Genomic DNA, 5,612 nt, shown 5'->3' on the forward strand with positions numbered 1-5,612 from the left:
TTCAGACGAATATATTTTCTAAATCAAATGTTATTGTGACATGTAATTGAATGCATATGTCGCTCGCTTGCTTATTAGAATAAAGCCAATGACATTAAAAAGATATAGACCAGATGTACACCAAATATCAGAAAACTAACATCCTTCATATACAAGCACTTTCCAATGTGAAGATGTCATAAAGAATACAAATTTGTTTTGTTACATGGCGACTTTAGAACGTTTATTCCTTCACAGTGGGCGTCTTTTCTGCGTCGGTCCCTCTACTGATGTGTAAGAAAGCACGGACGTTTTTTTCAATTTTTCACTCCTAAAATAGCTATTTTTTCAGCCGATTGTATGTTTCATTGAACTTCGCATAACCTACATTTTGTTGAAATGACGCAATCAAGTTGAAACAAGTAACACATGTATCTTAACATGTACTAGCCGTCAACGCAACCAGCTTGTATGTGAGAGCAAGGAACGACAACGCTGCGTGGAGATTGGTACAGCCGTCACCGCAACCAGCCAACATAAACAAACGCCATTCTCGCGAATTTACATGCCTCTCCAATGTTTCCGGCAATGTAAGGATAAATTTATTGAGTTCAAAGTGACAAAGGTTACGCTTTTATTATGACGCATTGATTTGAGTATAATTTGTATCACTCGATTGTTTCCTTTTATGGTATGTTTTAAGTATAGTGGCATAGAGGTGACATTCACTCCTCTTTTTTTAAATTGCACTCCTCTTTTTTATATCTCGTGGTCACGAGTTAGCTAGTCGGGATCTCGAGATCTCGAAATATAAAAAAAGGAGGGCAAAACTAAATAAAAGAGAAGTGCAATTAAAAAAGAGCGGTGCGGTAAATAGAGAATATATGGTTGGTGACTTTTGATATCATGTGATATAAGACGAGTCTGATATGGCGTAGGAAAAGGCGAGGCTTGCCGAGCCTTTTCACACGCCATATCGGACGAGTCTTATATCACATGATATCAAAAGTCACCAACCATATATTCTATTTATTATGCCACATTTTAAAGTAAATAAGAAAATATTCACAAAACAAACAAAAACAAACAACCGCTAAATTCATTGATAAATATGCAAATTAGTAGCAACCCGAGTACATCTGCTAGCGTCTATGCATATATATTTACACATAAAAAAATAGTTCGAAAGTAAGCAACAATCAATCAAATTTAAACGCACATAATACAAAAACTAAAGCGAGAAATCGAAACTTAAAAGAACAATTTCTGCACTAAAAACACAATACCAATATTTTTTACAATAACACATTCGACATGTACTTCCAAGAGTACACACCAACCGCTATTTTCAAAGCGAATGTGTAGAGTGAAAATTTCAAACAATAAATACAATAATCAAATGGAACGGGATTTTAACGTAGTTTGCAATTTGGAAGTGATAAGAGTGATTTATTGTTCAACTTGTCCATCTCCGTAATATACGTTTAGTTGTGAGATGTTCACAGTTTTCGGACAGTTTTCCCCAAAAAACAGGCCTTCACGTGCGAAATCAAAGTGGGTGGGGAACGTGTATTTCGAGTCGCTGGAACTTCATAATGAAGCTGCTTTTGTGCAATATTCAGCGACGTTACCAGCTGTGTGTTAGACGAAACGAAAATGCTTTGGTTTTGCATCGTGTTTTGAGACTGTCAGGGTGACATGATGGATTAATTGCTGTTTGACTGACAATACATGAACATGTTTGTGTTTGGAGATTGCTGAGGGTAATATCTTCACAATTGGGAAATCCCAACATAAGTTGACTGCCAGTTTGACCACTGATCTGCATAATATCAGTGGGAGAGCATGCTGAATCCCGCAGCTTCTGCACCATATGTTTCCTGGCCGAGTGGTTGGTAAGTTTCATTGTTATGTATGCATGCTTAAACACACATGTTTCATTATTTGTGCCATTTTTTTACACCCATTCTCATGCTGATGAACCAATGATCAGTGACAGTTGTTCTACTGTCGCGAACTGTTTATTCAAAATTGTGGAAAAATGAGTTGCGCACTGTTCGAAATTGTGAAAAAATGAGACACGCACTGTACCAAAATTTGAAAAAATGAGTCGCGCACTGTTCAAAATTGTGGGAAACATTAGTTGCCCACTGTTCATTATGATTTCAAAATTGTGGAAAAATTAGTCGCACACTTTTCATAAATTAAATTTTGAAAAAATGAGTCACGCGCTGTACAAAATTTGTAAAATGAGTTGCTCACTGTTCAAATTTTTGCAAAAAAATAAGTCATGCACTGTTCATTCAAAATTTTGGAAAAATGAGTTGCGCACTGTTCAAAATTGTGAAAAAATCATGTCACGCGCTGTACAAAATTTGGAATAATCATTTGCGCACTGTTCAAAAATGGGGGACAATTTTGTGGGGCACTGTTCATTCAAAATTACAAAAAATAAGTCACAAACTCTTCAAATTGTGAAAACACATGAATTGCCCATTGTTCAAAATTTGTAAAAATGAGTCGCGCACTGTTCAAAATTTGAAAAAAAGGAGTCGCGCACTGTTTATTCAACATGGTGGAAAAATGAGTCGCGCACTGTTCACAATTTTAAAAAATGAGTTGCACACTGTTCAAAATTGTGAATAAATTGAGTAACGCACTGTTCATAAAAAAATTCACTGTTGAAAACTGTGAACAAATGAGTTGCGCGCTGTGCAACTTTTTTGAAAACATGTGCCGAAAACTGTTCAAAATTGTGTCGCCCACAGATCAACATTGTGAAAAAATGAGTTGCAAACTTTTTTTAAATTGTGAAAATTTGAGTCCCAAACTTATTTAAATTGTGAAAATTTGAGTCGCAAATTTCTAAAATTAGGAAAACAAACACATATTCCCCTTAATAAGGAAAAAAAGCCCAGAGTCCATAATAAATATATTTTAAGTTAAAAGAAATTCTTAATTATTTTTTATATAAAGTGGAGTTTATACATTTTCATTTTGTATTAATAATATTGTGTCTATTAAAGTTGTAATTTGTTCAAGTTGTGCCATAAAAATGTTATTAAAACACTCTATTTTGAAATGTTATCTCCTGTTGGATTTGTTTTATTTTATTATAATATGAAATGTTTTTCTTTTAATGGCAGAAAGTTGCGACCACACATTCCATGGGTGATGATATCTACCAAAATTCTTGGCGGCACAGTTCTACCCTCGTCAGTTGCACTTGTCCGAGTCTTTCTCTGCCTCACAACTAACTCAAGATATTCCCCCCCCCCCCAAACTGCATCCCGGCACAGCTTCACATCAACCCATCTAATTAATTTGTCGGAAAGGTAATACTTTTTTGTCGACACATTTATTTTTGAGAGTATTTATGTAATTGTTTTATCTGAACATGTTATAAATCTATATGTCACTATATTTATAAAGTTTCAATTTTAATACAAATTATATACCGTATCTGGATTTTTATTTTTAACCCTTTGCATGCTGGGAAATTTGTCGTCTGCTAAAATGTCGTCTGCTGAATTTGTAAAATAAGCATTTTCTTCATTTTTTTCAAAGATTACTATCAGAATAGCCAACGGTTTGGATCCAGATGAGATGCCACGTTTTGTGTCGTCTCATCTGGATCCAAACTGTTTGCAAAGGCCTTCAAAATTCGGTTCCAGCACTGAAAGGGTTAAAGCAGTTATGCAATGAATGTTTGATGATGTTTTTTTTCTAAAGGAATCTTTATTTTATTTTCAGGTTGACCACACAAATTTCCTGTTTGGTTGTGGAGATAGAGTCTTTTTTTTGTGAAAGTTTGATTTCAGACACTTAAAAATTGAAATTGTCATGTAGTATTAGGCATGGCAGGCATTAGCAAAGCATCTCAATCAAGTATTAATTATTTTACTTTGTCAATGTTAATTCATTGTGTATGTTATTCACCTGTTTGCCTTGCTTTTTATAAGAATGACACAAAAAGGAAAGCATTTGTAAAGTATTAGTTAATTTTTTTTTATATAATCTTAGACGAGATGTTTAGTGAATATTTGTCATAAATTCTTCTTTAACTTGATCAAATCTGTCATATTTTATTTAAACGTGTTAAGTATATTTGTGTTACGTTTTAAATGTTTATCATTACTGTTTTAAATTGTGTTCATCTGCAGCCAATGAATGGTAGGCTAGCGGTGCACATTTGTATTTGTTTAATTTTTTCCATTGATTAATGCTCATTTAATTTATATTTCCCTATAGATATATACTTAATAAAGTGTTAGTTTTGTTTAAAAAAACAGCTTATTGTTTATTAATGTTCTAATTTCTGAATAAAATACGAATCGCTGTTTGTTTCCATTTAAATCAAAAAAGCGACATACCACGCCTACAAAAAAGTAGTTCTCAGAATGGGCGGGGCTAAAACATGGAACGCTAAAAAAAATCATTGAGTAAACCAAATATGGGCAGAGTTTTAAAACGGATATTGATGGGCGGAGCTTAAAACTGTTATCGGATGGGTATCCGATAACACTTTAAAATATCATGTCAGCGTCTCCAACGTAAATGCGCTGTCGTGGCATAATAAATAAAGGAAGGGTGCATGAAACAAAAGAGGAGAGAATTTCGAGATCTCGAGATCCCGACTAAGCTAACTTGTGGCCACGAGTAAGTCAGCCAATCAAATACTATCTTGTTCCCTCAAATTAATCAGCCAATGAAAACGTCCTAAAGGCAAGGCTCTGATATAACATAACATACTACTATTAGAACCACTATTACTACTACTACTACTGCTGCTTTTGTTGTTGCTGCTGCAACTATTACAACAACTACTACTACTACTTCTACTGCTACTACTACTACTACTACTACTACTACTACTACTACTACTACTACTACTACAACTTCTACTACTACTACTACTCCAACTACTATTAATACTACTACTCCAACTACTACTACTACTACTACTACTACTACTACTACTACTACTACTACTACTACTACTACTACTACTACTACAACAACTACTACTACTACTACTACTACTACTACTACTACTACTACTACTACTACTACTACTACTACTACTACCACTATTACTACTATAACTATTACTACTATCGCTACTGCTGTTACTGCTCCTCCTCCTCCTCCTACTACTACTACTGTTAGTGCTACTGATGCTGTTGCTAGTAGTAGTAGTAGTAGTAGTAGAAGTAGTAGTAGTAGTAGTAGTAGTAGTAGTAGTAGTAGAAGTAGTAGTAGTAGAAGTAGAAGTAGTAGTAGTAGTAGTAGTAGTAGTAGTAGTAGTAGAAGTAGAAGTAGTAGTAGTAGTAGTAGTAGTAGTAGTCGTCATCGTCGTTGTCGTAGTATTACTAGTCGTCGTCGTCCGTCGGTCGTCGTCCGGTCGTCAGTCGGTCGGTCGTCCGTCGGTCTTCCGTCCTCCGGTCGTAGTACGTCGGTCGTCCATCCTTCGGCCGTCCATCCTTCGTTCGTCCATCCGTCGGTCGAGTAGTAGTAGTAGTAGTAGTAGAAGTCATCGTCGTCGTCGTAGTATTAGTAGTCGTCGTCGTCCGTCGGTCGTCGTCCGGTCGTCAGTCGGTCGGTCGTCCATCGTCCGTCCTCCGGTCGTGGTA

General features: G+C 35.6%; 1 long non-coding RNA gene across 1 annotated transcript; it reads left to right on the plus strand.

Moving 5' to 3' along the window:
• Positions 1 to 858: 858 nt before the first annotated feature.
• On the plus strand, positions 859 to 4,318 carry LOC127851620 (uncharacterized). The gene is made up of 3 exons (XR_008035853.1): positions 859 to 1,874; positions 3,126 to 3,314; positions 3,733 to 4,318. It is a non-coding gene; the product is annotated as an uncharacterized LOC127851620 (long non-coding RNA).
• The last annotated feature ends 1,294 nt before the right edge of the window (positions 4,319 to 5,612 follow it).

This window comes from Dreissena polymorpha, chromosome 1 (genome assembly GCF_020536995.1).
Source record: "Dreissena polymorpha isolate Duluth1 chromosome 1, UMN_Dpol_1.0, whole genome shotgun sequence".
Lineage (NCBI taxonomy): Eukaryota > Metazoa > Mollusca > Bivalvia > Myida > Dreissenidae > Dreissena > Dreissena polymorpha.